The following is a 13,390-nucleotide window of genomic DNA, read 5'->3' as shown; positions in this document are numbered from 1 at the left end:
GAGGGGGGCGGGGAGAACCTCGGCAGGAGAAGCCATGAGGGGGGCGGGGGGAACCTCGGCAGGAGAAGCCATGAGGGGGGGAGGGGGGACCTGGGAGGGCGGGTAGGCTGGGAGAGCCTGAGGGAAGGCCTGGATCAAAGCAGCCACGAGAGTGGCGATGGATGGGGGGATGGGGGGAGTTTGAGTGTGTGGGGGGGGGGGGGGGGGGGGTTGGTGCGGGCTGCGCGGAGGAGGACGAGAGGGAGGAGGTCAAGAGGGAAAGGAGGGACGTGAGGGTGTGGGGGGCAGGCACTGAGGTGGGGGGGGGGTTGGGGGTGTCTGGCTGATTGGAGGGATTGTGATGGCGGGGGGGAGGGGGGTGGTTGAGCTGGTTGGAATTGTGCCAACACTGGAGGTGGGGGGGGGAGAGAGGTTGGGATGACGCGGGACCGCTTGGACCGGCGGGTGACGTCATCGGTGGTGGCCGCGCTGGGAGCGCGCCTCGTGACGTCATCGGTGGGCGCCGTGTTTGAGGAAGTTGAAGGAGTTGCGGTGTTGTTGTTGTTGGTGCTGTCGCAGAAAAGTTTAAACAAACCCGCCTTGTTGGTGGAGCGGATAAAACGGAACGTTGAGCAAGCGGAGCTGCTTGTGAAGTCCTACTACCGTCCAGTCGGAGATGGTGGGTTGTGGCGGGCTTGGGTTGCTGGGAGGTTGCGAGGCGGCGGAGCTGCGGGTGGCGGTGAGGACGCGCCTGGAGCGCAGGGTCGCCTGGGTGGGTGGAGGGAGGGTTGGTGCCGGTGTTTGGTGGCGAGTCTCCCGACCCTTCCTCTTCTCGGAGCGGAGCTTTCGGATACGGTCCCGAATGCGGCTCCGGATAAGGCTGAGCCTGGATGGCTGGGAGACGGCGGCCTGGGGGGCTGTGGTGGGACGGCTGTCATCGTCGCTGGACGTGTCAGTATCGGGTATGAGCGTTGGGCTCCCCTGTCCGTCCGTGGGAGGATCGTCCTCCGAGGTGGAAGAAACCATGGCAGGTGAGCCGCTGGTTTTCGTGTTGTTGGTTTTTTTCTGTTGCTAGTATGTGTACGTGCGTGTGGCGTGTACGAGCATACGAAAAGCATAGAGGATGCTGGGTTGTCTGAGGCGGGTATAAGAAGGCTCAGGTAGATTGACGTGGAGGGCGGAGGATGGCGTGAAGGTATGGTCAAGGTGTGTTTCTCCGCCTACTGAACATCAGTTGTTCCAACTCCATTCAATGGAGGGTATTGCAACTCTAGATTCACCCCATTATTAAAATAATCTAGAGTTGCAAATTGCAGCTAGTCTGTAGGCTACATTTGAGTTTTCCATCCAGCAGAGATAGACATTAATCTTATGAATGTGTAAATGCTACAGTAACAACTTGTGTTACCATTATGTAGCCTACACGTGTAAAAGTAAAGGTATTGGCATCAAAATTTACTTAAAATGACCATTATGTAAAATGACCATTATGTACTCATGTCCCATTTATTGAAGTTGGTACAACGCATGTTCTGGAGGAAGACCACGCTTACAAGCTAAGATCGTTGGCCTCCTCTGCCACCATGCCACGCTAACTCTATCCCTAGCCTCAGGTACCAAGCTCAATCATCTACACCATTTACCTGCCATGGTTAACAATGCCAGCTCCACCCTCACTACTCACCGAGACCTCACTGCCATGGCAACCACCAGCTCTCTGCCCTATCGCCGCCCCCGCTGCATCAAGGGAAGAGTATATATGCCAGCCTGTTTCACCAGCCACTCGTGCATCGTATCTCGTACGTCTCGTACTACAAAGCACACGCTTCTAAAGCAAAAAACTAGCGAAATGGATAGCATTAATCTCTTTCCCTCTGATGACGAATTCCCCTTCCCGGACTCGCCTGAAACGCCAATCCTCCAGAGGCTTCTGGCGACCGGCGTGTTGCCTCGATCAGCTCCCGGTCACATCACCGTATCGACGGCAACCCGGGCACCGCAGGCAACCCGGCGGGTATCCGCCTCCGCGTCCAGCAACCTCGGCTCCAGAACGGGCCAAAGGCTCCGCCAACTCCCCCCGCTCCCTCCGCCTCACCAACGCCGGGCACACAGCGATATTCCACCTCCACCTCCTCCTCGTTGTGAGTCCACCCGAACGCGCGCCGTCTCAGGTCCGCAGTCCTCTTCAACGAGGCCGGCCATGCCACTGCCAAACGAGTGGACAGTCGCTGGGCTCAAAAGAGCGCTCCGCGACAAAAACGTCGCTTTTCACAGAACACTAAACAAGGGGCAACTGTTTAATTTGTTAGCCCAGTGCTCATCTCCAGCCCTTCCGGCAACATCCGCGTTGCTGCACGACGACGTCACACAGGGTCCTTCCCGACGCGACGACCGGAGAGAGGACTCATTGCTGCCTGTCCAGAATCACCGAGACCGTGCACAGCCGCCTCGGACCCTATGCCACGCAGTCCAGGCGTGTCATGCCTCCCCCCCAGCATACCCCCCCCCCTGTGCCTGCTCCCTTCCTCCCCCCTTCCCCCCCCACCCCCTTCCCCCCCAAGCCTCCCTCGGAATCCCTCCTTCCCTCCTCCCTACATCCCTGTCTCTGCAGGCTGCACTGTCATCCCACCCCCCTGCACACTCATCCCTCTCCAGTTATTCAACACAGAGCACACTAGCCAACAACAGAATAAAAAGGAATTTTGAGAACCGAACGGATGATCTTCTAAAAGATTATAAAATTATATCGGCCTACAGAAAAAACAAAAACCTTAAAGATTATCTAGTACACAGCAAGCTAAAAGAAATCAACACACCAGCACGCGAGGGACTAGAATACTTCAAACCCAAACAATTAGTCAAAAATAGAACTACAAAATGTTAGAGATTAAACAACAAATAACAACCAGAACCAGCAACTGCATTTACTTAATCACATGTGACAAATGTGGTTTACAATATGTCGGAGAAACGGGTAAAACAATAGGTACAAGGCTGGGACAACACAGGTACAATATTAACAATGGAAAAAAGACAACCACAAGGTTTGTGCAACATTTCATGGCTCATGGCATTGAAGCTCTAAAATGCGCTGGACTTCAACATAATCCCAACTGGACAGTAGGACAAAGACGTTTTAATGAAAAACATTGGATTAAGAACCTCAACACGGATTTTCCGGGAGGTTTAAACATGCCTAAAATCAGATCTTGAAAACAACAAAACCTAAACGCAGGATTAAACTGGAGAAATTTAAAAATGATTGGATCAGACTTCCTTCCGATACATGGCGAATGCATTTATTCCTTGCATTGTGCCTAAAACATGTTGCGACCTGCGGTCGCAACATATTTAGACACAGTGCACTGAAGTTTTTTAATTCCCTCCGCGACCTCACATCCTCCTCATCAACCCACTCCCCCCTCACTCACACAGAATTCACCCTGGCTTTTTCTATATTCCGCAAGGTAATTTGCTCTCAGTTCCCAAACAGGAGGCTAGAACTAGACCACTATTTGTATATCATCACAGACCTCGCAGCGCGCTTCGGCGGCTCTCTATTTTACGAGTACCACAGGCAATTTGCAGCCAGAGCAGCAGCCCGCCTCCAGCAGTGGAACCAGACCACATACTGGGGCGCCCTCGACGTCGAGCTATACTGCCGGCTCTTCGCCGGCAGCGCTGCTCTCACCTGCTCCGTCTGCGGCTGCCCCTCCCACCCCACCACGAGTGCGTCCTCTCAGCCACCAAACCTTCATCCAGACCCACCCCAGCTCCCACTCACCCATTTCACTCCCAGCCAGCCCCCGACAGGCAGCCAAAACCCCGCCCCTCTGGCCCGATCGCCTTCCCCTCCTCCTCCCAAGCCCTGGACAAGCGGGGCAGGAAAATCATGTTCATTGGCTCCAGAATGCTGTGCAATAATTTTAATGATAAGGGGTGCATGGTTAACGCCACCAGAATCATCCCACAAGGCCGTTCATTCATTTCCCACCTCCTCCACCTCGCCGCATCCGCCCCGTCACTTCACCACCACGTCAGCCTAGATCTACCATGCCGCATAGAGCTCAGGCTCTGGCACCTCCTGCTGTCCAACTGGAACGGCGTGACATTTTTCTTCAATGACTTCCTCTCCTCTCCCGAAGACCTGGACCTATACACCGATGCGGCACCCTCCGTCGGTTTCGGAGGGTATCACAGAGGGAGGTGGTTCGCAGAGAAGTGGCCAGAAGAGCTATTTTCACCACCCTTTTCCTCTGCCCAATCCTCAGCCCTCTTTGAGATGTAACCCGTCATAGTCGCGGCCTCTCTTTGGGGTCACGAATGGACCAGCCGCTCAGTCCTCATACACTCCGACAACCAAGCCACCGTCCAAATCATTAACAAAGGTCGCTCCCCCTCACTACCCCTCATGGCGCTCCTCAGACGACTCACATGGATCTCAGTCACCCACAATTTTCTCATCCAAGCAGCCCACGTCCCCGGTCATCACAACGCAATAGCAGATTCACTTTCCCGCTTTTCATTCCAGAAATTCAGGCTATTGGCTCCATCCGCAGACCTCCACCCGACTCCAGCTCCTCCGTTTTCACAGATGACCTTCCCCTAGACCATCCACTCCACAACCTCCGGACCATCTCCAGAAACCTCATACTCCAAGGTATTTCCCCATCCACACTCTCCTCCTACTGGACAGCCTGGCGCTCTTTCCGGTCATTTCACTCTACCTTCGGCCTACATTTCCCTTCTCTGGACCTCATCACCCTCACCTCCTACATCAGCCACTGCCATTCATCACGGGCCATGCTTCCCTCCACCATCCGAGTCTACATATCAGGTATCAATTTAATTTCCAAACTCATAACAGGAGCCCCTCACCCTTTCTCCCAGCACGCACACTGCTCCTTAAAAGCCTGAAACGGAAGGAGCCTCACAACCCTCCTCTCCGCCAACCTATCACCTACGACATCCTCTCGGGATGCATCAATACACTCCACTCCGGATATTCAAGCCCTTCCACAGATTCCACCCTGGAAGCCATGTTCCTCCTAGCTTTTTTTGGTTTCCTCAGGTGCTCTGAATTCACTACACCTAACTCCACATTCATCCACAATAAACACCCCTGTTTATCCGATCTGAGCATCATAGATTCCACCACCATCATTTTCACTCTAAAATACAGCAAAACGGACCAATATGGCAAAACAACACCCATCTACCTGTTCAAACTCGACTCACATCTCAGCCCATACGAACCCCTAACCCGTCACCTCCGTGCTAGGCTCTCCTCCCGTGCCTCTCCTCTCGATCCTCTGTTCACTACAGATTCCGGCTCCATAGCCACCAGGCACTGGTTCCTCTACCACCTCCGCCAGATCCTGACCAAGGCCGGATACTCCGCATCCGACTTCTCCGGCCACTCATTCCGGATCGGCGCCACCTCCACAGCCTCCAGTCAAGGTATAACCGACCACACAGTCCAACTCCTTGGGCGCTGGTCTTCACAAGCATACCATGCTTACATACGAACGAGTGTCCAGGACCTCAGAGCCGCCCACGGCTCCCTGGTCCAGCAAACGCTCCATAATTGATCCCCAATCATCCGATCCACTTTTGGGGTCTCGTATTGGGGGCGTGTCCGTACACGACCAGAAGGACGCCCCGCTACTCAGACCCCATGCCAAATACTCAGGGTATCCTACGCCCCCGGAACCGGGCCTTCGACACCCCCTCCCCCCACAGGGCTACGCCCTATCATCCTCCACTTCCCTCCCAGGGGCCTAGTCTCACTAACATCCTCCTCCCCCTCACTCCCTCAAGATTCATTCAAGACTCATTAATCCGGCCCCTCGGAAACCTCCTACATCCTCACACCCCCTACCCTTCCCCTCTTCCCAACCCGACATCCTCCTCCCTTCCCCCCTTCCCGAACGGGACTCATCCTCACGAACAGTCAAGGCCATCCAATGCATATCATCACCTATGCATCAATCTACTCATGCATCATTCCAATGCATCATTCATTCAATGCATCTCATTCCTATGCATCATTCCTTCTCATGTTCCACCTTTTCTAAATAAATGCTAAACCATGTTAAACGATGTTCGATTGTGTGTGTGGTCTGTACTAGTGAATTGAAGTTGGTACAACGCATGTTCAGGAGGAAGACCACACTTACAAGCTAAGATCGTTGGCCTCCTCTGCCACCATGCCACGCTAACTCTATCCCTAGCCTCAGGTACCAAGCTCAATCATCTACACCAGGGGTAGGCAACCTTTGGCACTGGTGCCAACCTTGGCACAAAGGAGGGTGATCACTGGCACACTGGCATAAAGAAAACCAATTACCGGTAAATAAACAATTAAAAAAATGTAGTCAAATAAATGAATTCACTCATATTTGTATGTAAATTACATCCTGCACATCATTCTACATTCATTAAAACTCTGAACTCTGACTGGGGGAGGGAGATATAGGAGGGCTATGCTCTGAGTCTAATGATCATTATAACAATGTGAAAATATTTAACAAGGGAAAAGGTTATATTCGTGGACAATCAAAACATGTTGGAATTGTGGTGTGGTGTCATTAAAGTGACATGCTGACTATCCAGAAACTAAAAACATGGCACTTTGTTTCAAAAAGGTTGCAGACCCCTGATCTACACCATTTACCTGCCATGGTTACCAATGCCAGCTCCACCCTCACTACTCACCGAGAACTCACTGCCATGGCAACCACCAGCTCTCTGCCCTATCGCCGCCCCCGCTGCATCAAGGGAAGAGTATAAATGCCAGCCTGTTTCACCAGCCACTCGTGCATCGTATCTCGTAACCCTCCCTCCATCCCGCTTCTCTTACTAACTCTCGTTCTCCAGTTTCAGGTTCCGACGGGGGTCTCGTATTGGGGGCGTGTCCGTACACGACCAGAAGGACGCCCCGCTACTCAGACCCCATGCCAAATACTCAGGGTATCCTACCCCCCCGGAACCGGGCCTTCGACACCCCCTCCCCCCACAGGGCTACGCCCTATCATCCTCCACTTCCCTCCCAGGGGCCTAGTCTCACTAACATCCTCCTCCCCCTCACTCCCTCAAGATTCCCTCTGTAGCTCCAAATCATCCTCTCATCCTCCCCCTCCCCACCCCCTCCTTTCACTCATTCATCCGGCCCCTCGGAAACCTCCTACATCCTCACACCCCCTACCCTTCCCCTCTTCCCAACCCGACATCCTCCTCCCTTCCCCCCTTCCCGAACGGGACTCATCCTCACGAACAGTCAAGGCCATCCAATGCATATCACCTATGCATCAATCTACTCATGCATCATTCCAATGCATCATTCATTCAATGCATCTCATTCCTATGCATCATTCCTTCTCATGTTCCACCTTTTCTAAATAAATGCTAAACCATGTTAAACGATGTTCAATTGTGTGTGTGGTCTGTACTAGTGAAAAATGTTTTAAAAATAAATCTACAACAACACATTGTGAGCTTGTAGATTTATTTTGCATTGCATTGCAAGCTTTTAGAGCTACTTTCAAATGGCCAAAACATGGCTGTAGTGGTAAATTGCAAGGTAGCCTAAAGGCTATGTTTTGTAATAATATTCCCAAATCTACAAAGTAACTAGCAATTAAGTTTCCAAATGTAGTGGATTATATTGCCCACAGTATACTTCAATAAATGTAATTATTTACTTTCCACCACAGTTTGAACAATGTTTTGCTTGTTAGTTTGCATCCTTCTAAAAAATGACAAACATTGCTCATTATTGTTGTCCATTTACTGCCACAACAAATCACCAACAGTCCTATAAAAGCACAAATGTTTACACAATAACAGCGTTAATGTTGGCTGAAAACCTTGTGGTTCTCAAAAAAAAACCTTACCTCTCAGCAGCACGCCCCAAACACTCTGCTGTAACACCGCATGTAAACACTTGTAGGTTGTGGGTAAGTTCAATAAAGAAAGAGTAGACGTTTATATGAGAATAATAATAATGTGGCAGGTTACATAACAGGAGCACAACAGGTTCTGGCGGGCTCAGTATAAAGAAGGCAGAATGCTAGCCAGCACCCTGGGAAAGCTGTGTGTGTTCTAGGCATTACTAGTCAACCTATGGACAGATCAACATAACACACACATGAATAATCATGAAGCAAATACTATTTGCTCATATCATTACACCGCCTACTGCATTCTGTTGAACTAATTGGAAAGTCCGTCGGTCATTGGCCCTTCAGAGTGAATGGGTCACAGCTGTGTGGATTTACAAGCCGCACGCACGCACGCACGCACGCACGCACACACGCACACACACACACACAGAGCTGGTGGAACTTGGAACAGTTGGAAGTAGGGAGCCTGCATGCACAATTATTTTGAATAAATTATAAACATTGTATTGATTAAAGAACCATAAAAGAAGAGAGATGTAAACATAGCCTATATTATACTCTTGTAAAGTATAGGAAGTCCATTTATTCTCATTTTGCTTTAGTAATAAATAAATAGACAGACAGAGGAGTAGGGCTGTGGAGGCTGAAGAGAACGGGCTATTTTATAAAGTATAAAGTTATTTTCAATGTCATGGATCAGGGTTACAGTAAATGACAATGTAATTCAGCCAGGGGTGCCATGGATGGAAATATTACAGGGGTGATCTGAAGCAAACATGAGAACCAATGCTTTACTTTAATTCTTCAGACGATTTTTCAATGTTTTGTTAACGATTTGGACAGAATGTTACTTCGAGGTGCCCAATGCCCAGTCTGCCTGTATCCCTCGACATGGCTTTACAATTCCCTCCCAGGGGGGCGTTTGACTAAGAAGACAACTACAAGTGAAACCCCTCCCAGTGGATGGGCTGCAGGCTGCATCTGTTCCTTTGGCTAGTGCCTATCACTGCCGGGTGACGCGCTTCATTTTCACGCTTGTGCGCGGCTTCCATTTGAGTCTGGCCGTCGCGTCCATTTGAGTCTGTCCGTCGCGTCCGTCGGGCGCGGAGGTGGAGCTTCTTTTCCATCCAGCAGCTGTCTAAAAACCCCACGAAGAAGAAAACTTCAGCTACTTCTGACACTCCTGACGCTTGCAGTGTGCCCAGAGCCAGAGACAGACAGACAGACAGCTAGACAGACAGACAGACAGACAGACAGACAGACAGACAGACAGACAGACAGACAGACAGACAGACAGACAGACAGACAGGCAGACAGACAGACAGGCAGGCAGGCAGACAGACAGACAGCTGACAGACAGACAGACAGACAGACAGACAGACACACACAGATAAATACTCGCACACAGAGACAGATGCTTATTTATTTATGTAATCTTCTCTGCTTACCGTTTGTCGCTCAGCACCTGCCCCAGGTTGTGGTGGGGATGTGCACGCCTCTCTTTTGTCATGATTTTCAAGTAGAGCAAGCTATGTCATTGGTTTCATCTGTAGTAATACTAGCCTATAGTGTTGGTATAGTATAGCATTTTAAGTATCTATGGATAACCTATAATTCTAGCCTACATATTTCATATTCTGTGGGCAGTTCAGAAACCCGTCCACCAGTGACATCATCGATGGGGAATCCAAGCTATAATATAAACTGCAGGCTTTCTAGCCCTGAAAAGTTACAATGCGAAAATGGAAGCCATCGTTCTCACGATAATAAAATGGTGGTGAAAATGATGGTAAAAAATCTTGTTTTAAAAAAAACAGTGAGGATATGAAGATAGGTTGAAAAGTGCTCCTTTAATTAGAGCGACACAGAGAGAGAGGAGTGTGTGTGTGTGTGTGTGTGTGTGTGTGTATGTGTGTGCGTCAATTTAACAAAGGTGCAGACAATCAGAAATCAGAGTCAACGACGTTGAATGAATGAATGAATGAAAAACTTTATTCTGAACATAACAAGTCAAAGAATTAAAAGAAGTGCAATATAGAAAACAAAAATAATATTCCCAAAGTATAAACAACAACAACAACAAAAAAAAACACTGGCCGCAAGTATAATTATTTTTTTCTCTTATTTCTTTATTGTTATTTTGTATTTCTATTTTTCTTTTTTTAACTTTTGTATGTTCAGACAGGAGTACGTTTGCTACTGTATGCCGAATTGAAGTGGACTCGGCCCCAGACCATTTTTTTCTCACTGGAAATAAAAACGTCTGGGTTTCCGAGGCTAGAGTGAGTGTGGAACTATAGTGGCCCTCTGGAGTGAGTGTGGAACTATAGTGGCCCTCTGGAGTGAGTGTGGAACTATAGTGGCCCTCTGGAGTGAGTGTGGAACTACAGTGGCCCTCTGGAGTGAGTGTGGAACTATAGTGGCCCTCTGGAGTGAGTGTGGAACAATAGTGGCCCTCTGGAGTGAGTGTGGAACTACTGTGGTCCTCTGGAGTACATGTGGAACTATAGTGGCCATCTGGAGTGAGTGGACCTCTCCATCGTCAAAGTTGCCCACCCCTGTCATATTGCATATAGTCAGGTGGTCCATTTATTATAACCCTAATTAAACATTATTTGTCAGACTATTTGGGACATAATTTTTTTTTCTTTTTCTCCCTTTTATTAGAAAGAATTCAGACAAAAAAAACCAACATGTTTTAACATTGTACGACGTCCTTGTCTGAGAAAAGGCACTTTATTTGACAAAAAAATTACACAAGATGTACATAATTTCTTTCTTAAAAAGGCACACAGAGGCCCAGGCCGTAGCGTAACGGTCTGGGCACCGGACTGGTAATCCAGTCGCAGTGTGCCGCGGGTTCGACTCCCGGACCCGACACGGCCTTTACTGCATGTCATCCCCCCATCTCTCTCCCGTTTCCTGTCAGCCTACTGTCTGTCCCTTCAAAAATCAATAAAAAAGAAAAAAAAAGGCACACAGACAATCAACAGAATAAAGATATATATATATGTAAATATGAAATAAATGCTTAAACATGTAGCTAGGTGTAATGTTAGAGTCCACAGAAGTGAAACTTTCAAGCCTGTTTTCTCAACTCGCTGTTTTCTGCAAGACATTACTCTATAAGCCATATCTCCAAAACTGGTGGGTCAAACTGAACAACCAATGTCAATTTGAAGCTATGATTCCCTTCTTTCAAAAATCCAATGGCAGTCCCTCAGTCAAATTTGGTCACATATAAGGAGTTTTTCTTTCTTTTCAAAAAGTGTACAGTATTTGTTAAAATGTTGTTTTCATCACCAGTTCAGTGATCCTTAGTTCAGTTATCCTCAACAATCATGAAAAACATTTTGAAGAGAGAGAGAGCGAGAGAGCACACACACACGCACGCACGCACGCACAAACACACGCATGCACAAACACGCGCACGCACGCACACACAGGGTGTTTCATTCAGGGTTCCCCAATTAATGTTCCTCAAGGGCCATATTTGGACTAGCGTACCAGGCTGGGGGCCGAGTCCGCACGCGCAAGGTCGAGGTCTTGCCCTGAAAATTTATTTTCAGGGCAAGACCCCATTTTAAAGGATGCCCAGTTTGACACCCATGTAATGCCATTTATATCTGGGACCCCTGAAATTCTTCCAGGGGCCACAAGGGGGCGCTCCGCGGGCCGCAAATGACCCGCGTGCCGCCTATTGGGGAACCCTGTGTTTGTCAAGTCAAGACGGACTGATCCATGAAGTGCTTTTAACAAACAGGTCCATCACAAGTTGCTTGGCAGAGAAAACGAATTCTGCCCCTGTGTGTGTGTGTGTGTGTGTGTGTGTGTGTGTGTGTGTGTGTGTGTGTGTGTGTGTGTGTGTGTGTGTGTGTGTGTGTGTGTGTGTGTGTGTGTGTGTGTGTGTGTGTGTGTGTGCGCGCGGAGATGGCTGTCTTTATGGATTGAATAAGTTATTAAACAGAAATGTAAACAGCCGGGGGCACGGTGGCACAGTCGGTGGTGCTGTCGCCTCACAGCTAGAAGGTCCTGGGTTCGATTCTAGCTGGGGATGCTGTGGGCGCTGGGGGCGTGCTCCCTCCTCCACATCTTCCGAGGCAGGGTTGAAAGGGCCTCAACAAATAGTATAAAAAAATAACACTAATACATATCAACAAAATGTGTAGAAAGGAGATGTGGAGGTCTGTACAGTATATTCTGCAGGAGTGCAGGGCCCACAGAAGACCCCCAGAGCCCAGCTCCCATTGGGAGCTGATATCAACATTCATGATCTGGATAAAGTGGTACTAGTAAAATAGGGTATAATGACAAATTCAGAGAGCCAAAGTAATAAAATGTGGAGTGTCGATGTGAGACAATTAAACAATATCACACAAAAGTTCTTGCTGTTGTGCTATAGTGGCATGGCTGTGATTTGGTCTTAGATGACGAGCATACACATATTTTTTAAATACATGCGGGACAAACATCCACACATATACATTATGATCCAAACGTACGTACGTACGTACGCATGCACGCACATACATATACATAACATACATACACAACAGTACGGCACATGGGGCTGTGGCTCAGGAGGGTGTAGAGCAGGTCGTCCAATGATCGAATGGTCGTCTGTTTGAAACCCGGCTTCTCCTCTGTGGAGGAGTGTCCTTGGGCAAGACACTGAACCCCACATTGCCTCCAGTGGGCGGCCTCTGTACATGTTGAAGTGTCCTTGGGCAAGACACTGAACCCCACATTGCCTCCAGTGGGCGGCCTCTGTACATGTTGAAGTGTCCTTGGGCAAGACACTGAACCCCACATTGCCTCCAGTGGTCGCCATCATTGGTGTGTGAATGTGGGAAGTGAGGACGCTGGCATTGACTGCTTGCAGCTTCACCTCCCAATGACTGAAATTGCTTTGAGTAGGGACATAGAAATAAAGCGCTATACAAATGCAATCTATTATTATAAAGTAAACACTTAGACAGCTGGCCACTTTGGTATGACGCTGTAAAGGATACTTTTAAATATGATAGCATTGATTCAATGATCCTGTTTCATATAGGCTACAGTACATTTTGGCTACTTAAAACTCAAGATTAAGTAAGATAAAAGACAGATTCTAAAAATGTCTTCTACACGCTGACAATTTTCTGAAAAAGCTATGTTTCTGACCCGAGATCAGATTCTAAAAAGCTGTTTCTATGTCAGTGGTTCTTCGATTTTTTTTAAATAGCATACCTACAAGCTCGTAGCGCGCCACCATTATTATTATTACTTTTCAATAGCTAAAGCATAACGTAATGCTAACACCAAAACGGGTTCCCGCTCAAAATGGGTTAAACATGCAAAGTCAGCTTACAGTGCCAGAACCAGGACATGGCAACTTCAATAATCCTCCACAGTTAGAAGGCCTGGTTCGATTCCCGCTCGGGACGCTGTGGGCGCTGGTGGCGTGTGTCCTCTCCTCCGCGTCATCAGTACCCATACCCGAGGCGGAGTTGGCAAAAGGGCCT

This window comes from Protomyctophum parallelum, assembly GCF_964188405.1.
Source record: "Protomyctophum parallelum genome assembly, chromosome: 13".
Lineage (NCBI taxonomy): Eukaryota > Metazoa > Chordata > Actinopteri > Myctophiformes > Myctophidae > Protomyctophum > Protomyctophum parallelum.
Note: the sequence above shows the minus strand (reverse complement) of the source record.